At 46.2% G+C, this 16,621-nt stretch overlaps 1 protein-coding gene and 1 non-coding gene across 3 annotated transcripts in view; one reads left to right on the top strand and one right to left on the bottom strand.

Moving 5' to 3' along the window:
* Positions 1-16,621, top strand: part of NKAIN2 (sodium/potassium transporting ATPase interacting 2) — a 1,260,259-nt gene that overhangs the window by 610,717 nt on the left and 632,921 nt on the right. The gene's annotated exons all lie outside the window — the stretch shown is intronic.
* Positions 13,658-13,794, bottom strand: LOC119924129. Its single transcript, XR_005449043.1, has one exon. It is a non-coding gene; the product is annotated as a small nucleolar RNA SNORA7 (small nucleolar RNA).

Genomic DNA, 16,621 nt, shown 5'->3' with positions numbered 1-16,621 from the left:
GGAGATAAGACCAAACAACAGTGTGCAAGCTAAATGTTCTTGCAATACAGTTCTGAGAGAATTCAAGCCAAACCTCTACCTAACATGTAGCATTGCTTGAAATCTGAAGTGGAACTGAAGGGTGAGTATCATCAGGAAACTTGGTATAAAAACAAAATGGGAGAGTTTACAGTCAGCCCAGAGGTAATGATAGGCAGAGGAACAGAGAGGATTTTGATAAGAAAAAGAATGATTAGGATCAAGGATGAAAGAGATTTCCAGGCAAAGGAAGGGAGTTAAGATCTGGGTGCAGAAGAGTGATGATGGATTTGGGAAGGTTTAATGAGACCATTATCTGTGAGTTACAGGCAGCAACCTCACCTCCTATCAAGTAAAAAGAACCTATCAGAACGAATTATTGAACCTTCCACTCTCCAGATCTCTGAGCTTCATCCCCCAGGCCCATCTCTTGAGACAGAAGAGCATCTTTGTTAATTCTACTGTGGTAATGACAGTGTTTCACCACTTCTTCCCCTGCTTCCTCAGCTGAATTCCATCTGATAGGAAAAGACAAACAGGCCGGTACATTGTCTGAGCACAGAAAGATCTCTGCTTTCTTGAAAGTTTCTCTGGGCAAAAATTCAGTATTTGAATGCCCTGTTATGATATTGGTGCATTTCATTTCATATACACGATGAACAAAATAGACAGATGCATCATGGGAAATTGTCAAAAGGGTAACATGCCAGTGGTCTAAGTAATGAGTTTCAACGTTTCACTAATCCTCCCTTTCATGGGAGCAAAGAAGAAGAAAAATTAACAGTAGTTAAAGGGAACAGGAACTCATTAGTACCCTTGGATGGGTCTCTGACACTACAAAGGAATGTAGCAGGCTGAAGGGACAGACAAGAAAAATCTCAATTTAGCACAAAAAGAATTTGCACTAAGGAAAGGCAAAAAATAAAATAAAAAGGATCTCCTAGGTATGTGGCAGCATCAAGTCCAAAAGAAAAGGCCAAATGAACACTGGTATAATAATTTCCTTGTGAATTCACTTGTGTGAATACAGAGAGGCTGCTGGCTTGTCTAGGGCCGTGGAAGTGAGTAGGAAATATTGCTCGGTCCAGACTGTGGTTAGGGGCCTGCCAGAGAATGGGGTTTCTCTGGGGATGCCGGGACAGTTTGATGGCCAGTTTCTGATTCCATTTGCCCAGCATGCAGTCATTCCCTAACGCTTTCTGGCATTGCTCATGGTAGTGTCATCCCCATTATGCCGTCATCGCTGATTGAAACCAGGGAGATAAGTTTGGCTTTTCCAGCAATCTGGCAGTTGATTAGAAATCCATCTGACCACAAATCAAAAAGCAAAAGTTTACATAAGCTGCTAACAGATTTCAGTCCCTTATCCTCACCTCTAAACTTTCAAATTTTAGGTCATGGACAGTTTTCCTAGTGTCATTTTTTGTTTAAATTTTTTTTTTCTCAAAAATACATAATGACCTTACGGTTTGTTATGGTTTGGTTTGATAAGCACTCAGTATGTAGCAATTTGTCCTATAGAGGTGGCTCAAGGACGTTGCTAATCCTCCTGCTACTATCAGGGAGGTGACAATAGGAACCACAATAAAAATAAGACAAGGTATTTCTTTGGTGTATTTTCTCAGTTTGACAGGGTTTACAGTAAGTGACTAGTTAAATCCAAGGAAAAGAACATTCAAGGAGAATATAAAGTCTGCCTCTCCCCTTTGTAAACTCAATGTGGGCAGGGACTGTGTCTGTTTATTGTTATAGTGTAATCTCCCAAGCAGTTGGTACAGTGCTCTGCACACAAAGTGCTCAGTAAATATGATTGAATGTGGCACATAGAAATTATTTACAGATAGCGGAGGCAGAAAGCAGTATTAGAGATATAATCGGTAATGTACAATTTGCACATGAATAGATATGTAGCATTTTTAGAATATGAGCCTCCTGAGGGACAGGGAACATGTTTAATTCTACCCATGTATTTTGTCCCAACATTTAGGATAGTATTCTGGCACACAGTAAGTGCTGAATAAATATTATTACTAGTTCTATTCTGTCATATTTATTGAGTGCTTACTCTGTGCAGAGCACTGTACTAAGCTCTTGGAAGAGTAAAATATAACAATAAGCAGACACATTCCCTGCCTTTGACCTATATAGATATCTGTAGACTATAAGCTGCTTGTTGGCAGGGATTGTGACTTTCAATCTGTTGTAATGTACTTTCCCAAGTGCTTTGTGTAGCGCACTGCGCACATTAAGTCCTCAGCAATGCTTTTGATTGATTGACATATGAGCTATATACTGTTAACCAATAATAATAACTGTGGAATAGTGAAGTGCTCATTTTATGTCAAGCATTGTTCTAAATACTGGGGTAAATAAGAGATAATCAGGTCAGACAGTCCCTGTCCCATATGGGCTCACAGTCAATGTATTAATAAATACATAAGTTCTGATAGTATGATACATCAATCAGTGGAATTCACTGAGCGCTTACTTTGTGCAGAGCACTGTTTTAAGTGTTTGGGAGAATACAAGGGAATTAGCAGACACATTCCTTGACCCTAATGAGCTTTAATCATTAAAAGGAATTATTTGGAGTAATGAAAGTTGGGGTGTTAATTGGGGTAGGCTTCCTGGAGGAATCAGTTTCCAAAGTGTTTTAGAAATATAGAGGGTTGTATTTTGATAATGTGAGGAGGTTGGAAGTAGCCCACTGTTGGGTAGGGACTGTCTCTATATGTTGCCAACCTGTACTTCCCAAGCACTTAGTACAGTGCTCTGCACACAGTAAGAGCTCAATAAATATGATTGATTGAACAACAGGAGCAAGGGGTTGAAGGCCAGGAGACTCAAGACTCAGATGTAGTTAGAAGGTGGGTTTGAAGGGAGCAAAGAGCAAGCCAGGGAGGAGCGGCTGAAGAGAGCCAAAACAGATGATGGGCAGAAAGTTCACTCATTCATTCAATCGTATTTTTATTGCGATCTTATTGTGTGACAAACACTGTACTAAGCTCCTGGAAAGTACAATTCAGCAATAAAGAGAGACAATTCCTGCCCACACCGGGCTTACAGTCTAGAAGGGGAAACACAGACACCAAAACAAACAGGCCTCGAGGTAAGAAGTTTCTATTTGTGGTACTGGGGAATGGGTAGTAATCATAATTAATAATTATGGTATATGACTGTTCTAAGTTAATCAGCTCATACCCAATCACTGTTTTACATGGGATTCATAGACTATGACCAGGAGAGAGAATAAGCATTGAGTCCCGAATGAACAGATAAGGAAACTGAGCCACAGAGAATCAAATGACTTGTCCAAGGTCACACAGCAAGCAAGTGACAAAGCCGGGATTAGAATGAAGTTCCTCCGACTCCCAAGTCTGTGCTATGTGCTGTTGCTCCACAGAGATCTCTGATTTTTTTTTACCTCATCCAATTTTTTCCAGTCTTCATGCCCTATTTAGCCTCCATACCCAAACTGCCATCCCTTGATCATCATCATCATCAATCATATTTATTAAGCACTTACTATGTGCAGAGCACTGTACTAAGCGCTTGGGAAGTACAAATTGGCAACACATAGAGACAGTCCCTACCCAACAGTGGGCTCGCAGTCTAAAAGGGGGAGACAGAGAACAAAACCAAACATACCAACAAAATAAAATAAATAGGATAAATATGTACAAGTAAAATAAATAAATAAATAGAGTAATAAATATGTACAACCATATATACATATATACAGGTGCTGTGGGGAAGGGAAGGAGGTAGGATGGGGGGATGGAGAGGGGGAAGAGGGGGAGAAGAAGGAAAGAGCTCAGTCTGGGAAGGCCTCCTGGAGGAGGTGAGCTCTCAGCAGGGCCTTGAAGGGAGGAAGAGAGCTAGCTTGGCGGATGGGCAGAGGGAGGGCATTCCAGGCCCGGGGGATGACGTGGGCCGGGGGTCGATGGCGGGACAGGCGAGAACGAGGTACAGTGAGGAGATTGGCAGCGGAGGAGCGGAGGGTGCGGGCTGGGCAGTAGAAGGAGAGAAGGGAGGTGAGGTAGGAGGGGGCGAGGTGATTGACAGCCTTGAAGCCCAGGGTGAGGAGTTTCTGCCTGATGCGCAGATTGATTGGTAGCCATTGGAGGTTTTTGAGGAGGGGAGTAATATGCCCAGAGCGTTTCTGGACAAAGATAATCCGGGCAGCAGCATGAAGTATGGATTGAAGTGGAGAGAGACACGAGGATGGGAGATCAGAGAGAAGGCTGGTGCAGTAGTCCAGACAGGGTAGGATGAGAGCTTGAATGAACAGGGTAGCAGTTTGGATGGAGAGGAAAGGGCGGATCTTGGCAATGTTGCGGAGCTGAGACCGGCAGGTTTTGGTGACGGCTTGGATGTGAGGGGTGAATGAGAGCACGGAGTCGAGGATGACACCAAGGTTGCGGGCTTGTGAGACGGGAAGAATGGTAGTGTCATCAACAGAGATGGGAAAGTCAGGGAGAGGACAAGGTTTGGGAGGGAAGACAAGGAGCTCAGTCTTCGACATGTTGAGCTTTAGGTGGCGGGCAGACATCCAGATGGAGATGTCCTGAAGGCAGGAGGAGATGCGAGCCTGGAGGGAGGGGGAGAGAGCAGGGGCAGAGATGTAGATCTGGGTGTCATCAGCGTAGAGATAATAGTTGAAGCCGTGGGAACGAATGAGGTCACCAAGGGAGTGCGTGTAGATCGAGAACAGAAAGGGACCAAGCACTGAACCTTGGGGAACCCCCACAGTAAGAGGATGGGAGGGGGAGGAGGAGCCTGCAAAAGAGACTGAGAAAGAACGACCGGAGAGATAAGAGGAGAACCAGGAGAGGATGGAGTCTGTGAAGCCAAGGTCAGATAGCGTGTTGAGGAGAAGGGGGTGGTCCACAGTGTCAAAGGCAGCTGAGAGGTCAAGGAGGATTAGGACAGAGTATGAGCCGTTGGATTTGGCAAGCAGGAGGTCATTGGTGACCTTTGAGAGGGCAGTTTCCGTGGAATGAAGGGGACGGAAGCCAGACTGGAGGGGGTCGAGGAGAGAGTTGTTGTTGAGGAATTCTAGGCAGCACGTGTAGACAACTCGTTCAAGGAGTTTGGAAAGGAATGGTAGGAGGGATATGGGACGATAACTAGAAGGTGAGGTGGGGTCAAGAGAGGTTTTTTTTAGGATGGGAGAGACATGGGCATGTTTGAAGGCAGAGGGGAAGGAACCAGTGGAGAGTGAGTGGTTGAAGATGGAAGTTAAGGAGGGGAGAAGTGATGGAGCGAGAGATTTCATGAGATGAGAGGGGATGGGGTCAAAAGCACAGATGGCCGGAGTAGCACTTGAGAGGAGGGAGGAGAGCTCCTCTGAGGATACCGCTGGGAAGGATGGGAGAGTAGCAGAGAGTGTTGAGAGCCGGGGGGTTGGTGAAAGGGGGGAAGAGACTTTGGGGAGGTCGGACCTGATGGATTTAATTTTGTTAATGAAGTAGGAGGCCAGATCGTTGGGGGTGAGGGAAGGAGGAGGGGGAGGAACCGGGGGCCTGAGAAGGGAGCTGAATGTACGGCAGAGCTGGTGGGGGTGATGGGCATGGGTGTCAATAAGGGAGGAGAAATAGTTTTGTCTGACAGAAGAGAGGGCTGAGTTAAGGCAGGAAAGGATAAACTTGAAGTGAACGAGGTTGGCATGGTGTTTAGACTTTCGCCAGCAGCGTTCGGCAGCTCGAGCATAAGAGCGAAGGAGGCGGACGGTGGCAGTGATCCAGGGCTGTGGGTTAGTGGTGCAAGAGCAGCGAAGGGAAAGGGGAGCGAGTGAGTCTAGCTGAGTAGAGAGGGTAGCGTTGAGAGCAGTAATCTGATCATCAAGACTGGGTAGAGAGGAGAGGGCGGCGAGGTGGGGTGTGAGGCGTTCCGAAAGATGGGTGGGGTCCAGAGAGCGGAGATCTCTGTGAGGGAGTAATACGGATTTATGGGGGAAAGGAGTGTGAGTGAGGAGGCAGGTGAGAAGATTATGATCAGAGAGAGGGATCACAGAGTTGGTGAGGGTGGACACAGTGCAGCGGTAGGAGATGATGAGGTCGAGGGTATGACCAAGTTGGTGAGTGGGTGAGGTGGGGTGGAGGAAGAGGTTGGCAGCGTCAAGGAGAGATAGAAGGCGGGCGGCAGAGGAGTCATTAGGGATATCCATGTGGATATTGAAGTCTCCGAGGATCAGAGTGGGCATGGAGAAGGAGAGAAGGAAGGTGAGGAAGGGGTCAAAGTCGTTAAAGAAGTTGGAAGTGGGGCCGGGAGGGCGGTAGATGACGGCTACAAGAATCTGGAGGGGGTGGTAGAGGCGAATAATGTGGGCTTCAAAGGAAGGGAAGGAAAGGGAAGGGGGAGGAGGGATAGTGTGAAAGCGACATTGGGGGGCGAGAAGGAAACCGACACCTCCTCCTTTTCCGGTGAGTCTGGGGGAGTGGGAGAAGAAGAGGCCTGTACTGCAGAGAGCAGCAGAAGAGACCGTGTCATCCGGAGACAGCCATGTTTCAGTTAGGGCGAGGAGGAGTGGAGAGCTGGAAAGGAATAGGTCCAGGATGAAAGGGATCTTACTTAAAATGGAGCGGGGGTTCCAGAGGCCACACTTGGCAGCAGCTGTTGAGGGTGGGGAGGGAGGGGGAAGGGTGCGAGGGGTGGGGAGGGTTTGGATTGGGATGAGTTGGCGGGGGCCTGGGCGGGGAGAGTGGGAAGGGGGGCGGCAATGGGAAAGGAGAACTGGGATGGGGTGGGGGCGGGGAGAAGGGGAGGGAGGGGGCTGGGAGGGAGGAGGGGAGGACCTGCGCTGGTACAGAGGAATCCTTGGTAGGGGGTGAGGGGGAGTGGTCTTGGTGGGGGAGAGGGAGGGAAAAAGCTGGGTGGGAGAGGGGAAGGTGAGGAATGGGAATGGCAGTTGGGAGCAAGGGAACTGAAAGTTCATGGTGAGGTCAGCAGGGCGAGTGACAGTACAGCGGGAAGTTAACAATTGAGATGCAGAAGCAATAAAACAGTAGCAATGATGAAAATGCCCTCATCATCCTCTCTACTGAATTCAACTCACTCGCTCCCCTATTCCTTTATCATTGTTGTACCTGGATTAACCCCTCCGTCTGCTTCCTACGCTTTTGTGAATGAGATGCAGAGCTCTGCTGATGGAAATCTAGATATCAGCTGACCTCATCCACTTCATTAATCCTTGTGTGCTGTAACTCTACCCTCTCTTATGCCTGGCAAAATTATTTCTCCATCCTTATTGACCCCCATGCCCATTTCCCTCACCAATTGTTAACAGTAATAATAGTAATGGTATTTCTTAAGTGCTTATTATTTGCTAAGCACTGGGGGAGATAGAAGGTAATCAGGTTGTCCCAAGTGGGGCTCAGTCTTAATCCCCAGTTTACAGATGAGGTAACTGAGGCACAGCGAAGAGACTTGCCCAAAGTCACACAGCTGTGTACTTCCCAAGGGCTTAGTACAGTGTTCTGCATACAGTAAGTGCTCAATAAATATGATTGAATGAATGAATGATAAGTGGCGGTGTCGGGATTAGAACCCACGATCACCGACACCCAAATCCTGGCTCTTTCCACTAAGTGACACTGCTTCTCATCTTGTTCCAGATTTTTAACTCCCTCCTTAAACCCCCTATCACCCATCTCTTGCCCCTAAAGACCTGGCCAACTAGTTTCAATTTTCTCAAAGTATTGGGCAACATCTTCCTCAAATCTCCCCTACTCCTTTCCAGTCCCTCCCTCCTTCTGCCCCTTCTTCAACCCTCCCATCTTTCCCAGCAGTATCTCCAGAAGAGATCTCTTGTCTTCTCAAAGTCCAGCTCCTCCACCTGCGCCACTGACCCCACCCCTTCACACTTTGCCCCCTCTCTCCTTATCTCCCTGACAGCCATCCTTAACAGTTTGCTTTCCAAAGGCTTTTTTGTTACTGCTTTCAAACATACGCATGCCTCCTCTATCCTTAAAAAAGACTCTTCCTTTACCCCACGGCTCCCTCCAGTTGTCGCCCCTTCTCCCTCCTACCATTCCTCTCTAAACTCCTTAAGCAAGTTTTCTACACCTACTGTCTCAAGTTCCTCTCTTCCAATTCTCTCCTTTACACTCGCCCCCACCTCCTCTCTGCCCCCCCACCCCACCATTCTGGCTTCCATCCTCTTCACAGAAATCTCCCTTTCAAAGGTTACCAATAATTTCCTTCTTGCCAAATCCAAGGGCCTCTAATCCATCCTAATCCTTCTCGATCTCTCAGCTGCCTTCAACTCAGCTGACCACCCCTTTCTCCTGTAAACATTATCCAACCTCAGCTTCATTTGTTGTCCTCTTCTGATTTTCCTCCTATCTTTCTGGCCCCTCATTCTCAGTTTTTTTCACTGGCTCCTCCTCTGTCTCTCATGCTCTAACTGTGAGATTCCCTCAGCTCATTTCGGGGTTCCCTTCTATTCTCCATCTACACCCACTCCCTTGGAGAAGCCATTCACTCTCATGGCTTCAACTACAACCTTTATGCAGATGATTTCCTAATATTCATCTCCAGCCCTTCTTTCTGTATTTTCACATCTCCTCCTGTCTTCAAGACATCTCTACTTGGATGTCCCACCGACACCTCAAACATAACATGTCCAAAATAGATCTACTTATCTTCCCACCCAAACCCTGCCCTTCCTCTGTTTTTCCATTCACTGCAGAAAACACCACTTCTTCCTATCTCACAACACCTTAACTTTGGCATTAGCTGTAACTCTTCTCCTTCATTCAACCCATATATTCAATGTATCACTAAATCTTGTTGGCTCAACCTTCACAACGTTGCTAAAATGTGCCCTTTCCTCTCCATCCAAAATGCTACCACACTAATCCAAGCCCTTATCCTATCCCACCTTAATTAATATATCCGTCTCTCTGCTGACCTCCCTGCCTCCCATCTCTTCCCACTCCAGTACATACTTCACGCAGCTGCCCGGATCATTTTTCCACAAAAATGGTCAGACAATAATTCCCCACTCCTCAAGAACCTCCAGTGGCTGCCCATCCACCTTCTCATCAAACAGAAAGTTCTTACCCTAGGCTTTTAAAGCACTCAATCACCTTGCCAATCCTACCTTACCTTGCTGCTCTGATATTACAAACCAGTCTGCAGTCTTCTTTTCTCTGTGGCCAGCCTACTTACTGTACCTCGATCCCATCTATGTTGCTGCTGACCTCCAACTCAAGTCCTGCCTAAGGCCTGGAATGCCCTCCCTCTCATATCCTACAGACAATTACACTGTCCACCTTCAAAGCCTTATTAAAGACACATCTTTTCCAAGAGGACTTCCCTCCTCTTTTCCCACTCCCTTATGCATCTCTCTGTTTGCTCCCTTTTATTCACACTTCCATCAGCTCCACAGCACTTATGTAAATATCCACAATTTATTTACATTAATGTCTGTCTCCCTGACTAGAGAGGAAGCTTGTTGTGGGCAAGGAACGTGTCCACCAACACTGTTATAGTGTACTCCCAAGCACTTAGTAATAATAATGATGGCGTTTGTTCAGCGTTTACTATGTGCAAAGCACTGTTCTAAGCACTGGAGAGGATATAAGGTGATCAGATTGTCCAACGTGGGGCTCACAGTCTTCATCCCCATTTAACAGATGAGCTAACTGAGGCACAGAGAAGTTAATTGGCTCGTCCAAGGTCACACAGCTGACAATTGGCAGAGTTGGGATTTGAACCCATGACCTCTGACTCCCAAGACCGTGCTCTTTTCCACTAAGCCACATTGCTTTGCATGTTCTTATGTTGTGCCAAGCACTGTACTGTGATAAAGTATACATGTGTGATTACAAAACAGGGCCTCAAGAGACTCATGTTCTAAGAATAAAGGGGAAAGGAGATAATCAAAGGCATCAACAACATGAGAACAACATAAAAGGGTAAATGTGAAATAAGATCCAAGCTCTAGGATCCTGGGATTTAGAAGTTCAGGGCTTTGAGCTTCTGGTGTCTCAGCCCAGTAGTCTCAACAGTAACCATGGTGATGGAGTAAATGAGTGGGTAAAGTCTCCTGGCATCTGACCTTCAAATTGCAAAATTACAAGGGACCTTAATTAGGTCACTCTAACCCAGAGATGGAAGACCACTTCTTTAAGGTGAGCAAAACAAGGGCTGGGAAGGGGGTCAGGGAAGAATAAACTCATCTAGGATAGTCCCAATTCTGGGACATCTATGCATTTTTTACAAAAGACTCCATGGTGGTCTACAAAATTCCAGGATTGTCCCATTGAATACTAGATCTATAGTCTTCATGGTTGTGCCCTGGACACCCACCAGGCATTGGACTCAGAAAGTGCAGCCTGACTCCAACTGAGTTGAGGAACCCAGATGAAGCAGCGTGGCTCAGTGGGAAGAGCCCAGGCTTGGGAGTCAGAGGTCATGGGTTCAAACCCCGGCTTCGCCAGTTGTCAGCTGTGTGACTTTGGACAAATCACTTAATTTTTCTGTGCCTCAGTTACCTCATCTTTAAAATGGGGTTAAAGACTGTGAGCCCCATGTGGGACAACCTGCTCACTTTGTAACCTCCCCAGCACTTAGAACAGTGCTTTGCAAATAGTAAGCACTTAATAAATGCCATTATTATTATTATTATCATCATCATTATTACCCAGCTGCCTCTTCACTGAAGGAATTGTCCTTTCCCCAGTCATTCCTGTATTAAATTTGCCTGAATCCCCATTGGTAATTTTGAGAGCATTTGCACAGTTGGGAATACCTGTCCGCATGTTTTGTTGTCTGTCTCCCTCCTCTAGACTGTGAGCCCGTTGTTGGGTAAGGGACCATCTCTATATGTTGCCAACTTGTACTTCCCAAGCTCTTAGTACAGTGCTCTGCACACAGTAAGCACTCAATAAATATGAATGAATGAATGAATCTGCTTAAACTTCAGCTTAACCAGATTACAAAACATTTTCTCTGCTACAGAAGAGTAAATTTCATTCTCTCATCCCCAGTTTCCTCTTCGGTAGCACAATTTGCTTCAGAATAAACTCTGTAAAATAATAAAGCATTTTTCTGCATGCATTAAACCTACCATATCAGGGAATCCTGTTCGTTTGATAAAGGTGTCATGTGGTGAGAAATGTGCATGTGTGGCAAGGTCCTCTGGATATAGAACAGTTCTTTCTAAAAGGCATTTTATCCTGTAGAGTAGATGATTCTAAAAGTATCTCAATTTATTTCCTTTTTCATTGTCTCGGGAGGCTAGATTTCATTGCACAGTTAAGAGGTATGTTCAGTCTCTGGCACACTTAGAATACAGTGAAGGATTAGAAGCTGCATGGCCTAGTGAATAGAGAACAGACTTGGGAGTCAAAAGGACCTGGGTTTTAATCCTGCCTCTACCACGTCTGCTGTGTGACCTTGGGCAAGTAACTTAATTTCTCTGTCTTAGTTCCCTCATCTGTAAAATGGGGGTGAGCTCCATGTAGGACAGGGACTGTGTCCAACCTGATTAGCTTGTATCTACCCCAGCACTTAGAACAGTGCCTGGCACATAGTAAGTGCTTAACAAATACTATTATCATTATTATTACTAAATAGATGGAGTCACCAAATTGGCCTGCCCTGAAATTGTTTTAGTGCAGTTCTTTTCCAAACTCCTTATAAAACTGTTCCTCTCAAAATGTATCTTGTGCTCTAGAAGAATTTTCTGTTCTGGCAATAGCTTCCAGAATCCTGCCATCATTCTACTTTGAGGGAGATCAGGCCATTTAAGTTCAGCAGAAGGAGTGCAAAATATTTCATCCCCACATTGCAGTCGAAAGTATTCCGGATGCAGAAGACACATTTTAGGGAGGACACAGTGGATCTGGATAAGGTCATTGGGATGGAGCAACTTGCATAACAAAAGATCAAAAGCATGGGTATTGTTTATTCTGAAAAGATGAAGGAAATAATAGTATTTATTGACTAGCTACTAGGTGAAATGTACTGCAATTTGCTTGGAAAATCCAGAAAGAAGCAAGACATATCAATGAGAGCTTACAGTGTTGGTCAGGGGAAAGAGCATGGGCTTTGGAATCAAGGGTTGTGGGTTCAAATCCCATCTCTGCCAACTGTCAGCTGTGTGACTTTGGGCAAGTCACTTAACTTCTCTGTGCCTGTTACCTCATCTGTAAAATGGGGATTAAAACTGTGAGCCCCCCGTGGGACAACCTGATCACCTTGTAATCTCCCCAGTGCTTAGAACAGTGCTTTGCACATAGTAAGCACTTAACAAATACCATCGTTCTTATTATTATTACATTCAAAACTGAGTGGTGGAGAGGGTTGGGCATAAAAGCATTGACAAACAGAATTATCAAAATAAACAATTGGACGTACCACCGAATAGGTGTATGCACAGGTGTTGAGAATGAGTCTTAGCGGGTACAAAGTTCAAGTGGATTTATGAGTAACATTTCTGGAATTCTAAAGAGCATGTGCAAGGTGAAGACTGTAAGCTCACTGTGAGTTGTGAATGTGTCGATTAACTTTGTTGCATTGTACTCGCCCAAGCACTTAGTACAGTGCTCTGCATCCTAAGTGAATGTGATTGATTAATTGATTGATGGAATTATTGCTCCCCAAATCCTACTATGCCAGGAAGAGGCGTCAGCCACTGAAGTTAAACTCTTGAGAGCGTTACCAAACAAAATGAGGCATTTCTTCATTTAGCAGGTGATCAAATGTTAGAACTTATTTGCACATGAAGTTGTGCAGTTGAATATATCAGTGGATTAAAAATGATTTTCTATAAATTCACAGATACCTAGCCCTTAGTGGGTTATATGGAGGAAAGTTAGGGATAGAAAGGGGAAGGTTAGTGAAGTCAGATGACCCATCTGTAAACAGGAGGGAAACCAATCAATCAATGTATTGAGCACTTAATATTCATTCATTCAATCAATCATATTTATTGAGCACTTACTGTGTGCAGAGCCCTGTACTAAGCGCTTGGGAAGTACAATTTGGCAACATATAGAGACAGTCCCTACCCAACAGCGGGCTCACAGTCTAGAAGGGGGAGATAGACAACAAAACAAAACATATTAACAAAATAAAATAAATAGAATAAATATGTACAAGTAAAATCAATAGAGTAATAAATATGTACAAACATATATACATATATACAGGTGTTGTGGGGAGGAGAAGGAGGTAAGGCAAGGAGGATGGGAGGGGAGGGGGAGATGAAGGTGGGGGCTCAGTCTGGGAAGGCCTCCTGGAAGAGGTGAGCTCTCAGTAGGGCTTTGAAGGGAGGAAGAGGGCTAGCTTGGCGGATGCGTGGAGGGAGGGCATTCCAGAGGCCAGGGGGAGGACATGGGCCGGGGGTCGACGGCGGGACAGGTGAGAACGAGGCCCAATAAGGAGGTTAGTGGCAGAGGAGCGGAGGGTGCGGGCTGGGCTGTAGATGGAAAGAAGGGAGGTGAGGTAGGAGGGGGCGAGGTGATGGACAGCCTTGAAGTCCAGGGTGAGGAGTTTAGCGTATCCATAGAGCATTCTTGGTAAAAATACGGAAGTGGCTTACCATTGCCTCCTTCCTCGTGGTCAGCTTGAGTCTCCGCCCTCGACTCTCTCCCATGCCGCTGCTGCCCAGCATGGGTGAGTTTTGACTTGTAGCAGATTTTCTTCCACTCACTAGCCACTTTCCAAGCTAGGAATGGAAAGGGTAGGCCTCTGCTTCACTTGCCTCCCATAGTCAAGACTGGTAGAGTCCTGGAAACTCTCCAGGTACTACCCTAGAGGGGGATAAGGCTTGGGGGGTGGGGGGTGTCCCATAACTACAAAGCACTGCTACCTCAGGTTAACTGCTGCAGACATGCTGTGTAGTATTTAGCATACTAAACCCAAGCACTTAGTAGAGTGTTCTACACCTAGTAAGTGCTCAGTAAATACCACCAACTGATTCATTGGGTCTGTAAACCATAGAGCGGATTCTTAATCCTTCTGTTTAGTCTATTTAATGATTCCTACCAATCGGTTCTATTTATTAAGCACTTACTATGTGCAGCACTTGTACTAAGTACTTGGGAAAATACAAAGTTGGTTGCAATCCCTGCCCACCAGGAGGTTACAGTCTATTCATCTATTCAAATGTATGGTATAGTGGGTAGAGCACGGGCCTGGGAGTCAGAAGGTCATGGGTTCCCATCTCGGCTCCGCCACTTGTCTGCTGTGTGGCCCTGGGCAAGTCACTTCACTTCTCTGGGCCTCACCTACCTCATCCGTACAATGAGGACTAAGCCTGTGAGTATGCAGGACAGGGACTGTGTCCCACCCAGTTGGCTTGTGTGCACCCGAGGGCCTACTAGAGTGCCTAGCACATAGTAAGCACTTAACAAATACTACAATTATTATTTACTGAGTACTTACTGTGTGCAAAGTATTATGAACAGAACAATGTACTAAGCACTTGGGAATGTACCAATAACATTGGTAGACTAAGTCCCTGTCCACAACGAGCTTGCAATCTAGAGGTACTTCCAGCAAGTGGTTCTTCCAGGTTTTCCCCTTCCCTTCCCCTCCTATCACACCCCCACACACTTTTTTTTTGGTACGTGTTTAGTGCTATGTGGCAGGCATTGGACTAAGCTAGTCAGGTTGGACACAGTCCATGTCCCATTTGGGGCTAACAGTCATAATTCCTATTTTATAGATAATAATGATGACATTTATTAAATGCCTACTATGTGCAAAGCAATGTTCTAAGCACTGGGGAGGTTACAAGGTGATCAGGGTGTCCCATGCGGGGCTCACAGTCTTCATCCCCATTTTACGGATGAGGCAACTGAGGCACAGAGAAGTGAAGTGACTTGCCCAAGGTCACACAGCTAAGTGGTGGAGCCGAGATTTGAACCCATGACCTCTGACTCCAAAGCCCATGCTCTTTCCACCGAGCCACAGTGTTTTTCACAGATGAGGTAACTGAGGCACAGAGAAGTTTAAGAAGCCTTGCCCAAGATCACACAGCGGACAAGTGGCAGAGCAAGGATAAGAACCCAGGTTCTTCTGACTCCAAAGCCTGTGCTCTATCCACTAGGCCATTCCGCACACTGCCTCTAGGCCTCTACTCCAAGAGGCCTTCCCTGACTAAACTCTCCTTTCTTCTTCAACTCCCTTCTTTGTTACCCTGACTTGCTCACTTTTTTCATGTCCCCTTCCAGCCCCACAGTCCTTGCAGTGCTTATCTGTAATTTATATTGTCTGTCTTCCCATCTAGACTGTAAGCTCATTGTAGGCAGGGAATCAATCAATCGTATTTATTGAGCGCTTACTGTGTGTAGAGCACTGTACTAAGCGTTTGGGAAGTACAAGTTGGCAACATATAGAGACATTCCCTAACCAACAGTGGGCTCACAGGAATGTGAATGTGTCTGTTGGGAATGTGTCTGTTTATTGTTGTACTATACTCTCCCAAGTGTTTAGTACAGTGCTTTGCACACAGCAGGAGCTCAATAAATATGGCTGCTTCTCACAAACAGAATATCAGAAGCAGCCTTGGACTGGATGGATAATTGGACTCCAGTTGTGGGTAATTGTGAAATGATGCTGTGCATGAACTGGTAGTTCACATTAAATGCCAGTATCTTCCCATAACTCCCAAGTCTTGGGTAGTTCATTGTCCTGCCCTGAATTCTTGCTGTTTTTCCCCCCTTCAACTCAATCAATCATATTTATTGAGCTCTTACTATGTGCAGAGCACTGTACTAAGCGCTTGGGAAGTACAAATTGGCAACATATAGAGACAGTCCCTACCCAACATTGGGCTCACAGTCTAAAAGGGGGAGACAGAGGACAAAACCAAACATACTAACAAAATAAAATAAATAGAATAGATATGTACAAATAAAATAAATAGAGTAATAAATATGTACAAACAGATATACATATATACAGGTGCTGTGGGGAAGGGAAGGAGGTAAGATGGGGGGATGGAGAGGGGGACGAGGGGGAGAGGAAGGAAGGGGCTCAGTCTGGGAAGGCCTCCTGGAGGAGGTGAGCTCTCAGCAGGGCCTTGAAGGGAGGAAGAGAGCTAGCTTGGCGGATGGGCCGAGGGAGGGCATTCCAGGCCCGGGGGATGACGTGGGCCGGGGGTCGATGGCGGGACAGGCGAGAACGAGGCCTAACGGTGAGGAGATTAGCAGCAGAGGAGCGGAGGGTGCGGGCTGGGCTGGAGAAGGAGAGAAGGGAGGGGAGGTAGGAGGGGGCGAGGGGATGGACAGCTTTGAAGCCGAGGGTGAGGAGTTTCTGCCTGATGCGCAGATTGATCGGTAGCCACTGGAGATTTTTGAGGAGGGGAGTAACATGCCCAGAGCGTTTCTGGACAAAGATAATCCGGGCAGCAGCATGAAGTATGGATTGAAGTGGAGAGAGACACTCCCTCTCCCCCCCCCCCCCCCCCCCCCCCCCGCTCCCATGACTCAGCCCTATCTCAGGCAGTGGCTTAGTGGAAAGGGTCTGGGACTCAGGGGTCATCATCAATCGTATTTATTGAGCGCTTACTATGTGCAGAGCACTGTACTAAGCGCTTGGGAAGTACAAATTGGCAACATATAGAGACAGTCCCTACCCAACA

The sequence above is a fragment of the Tachyglossus aculeatus genome, chromosome 2 (genome assembly GCF_015852505.1).
Source record: "Tachyglossus aculeatus isolate mTacAcu1 chromosome 2, mTacAcu1.pri, whole genome shotgun sequence".
NCBI lineage: Eukaryota > Metazoa > Chordata > Mammalia > Monotremata > Tachyglossidae > Tachyglossus > Tachyglossus aculeatus.
This window is presented reverse-complemented; position numbering and strand designations above follow the sequence as displayed.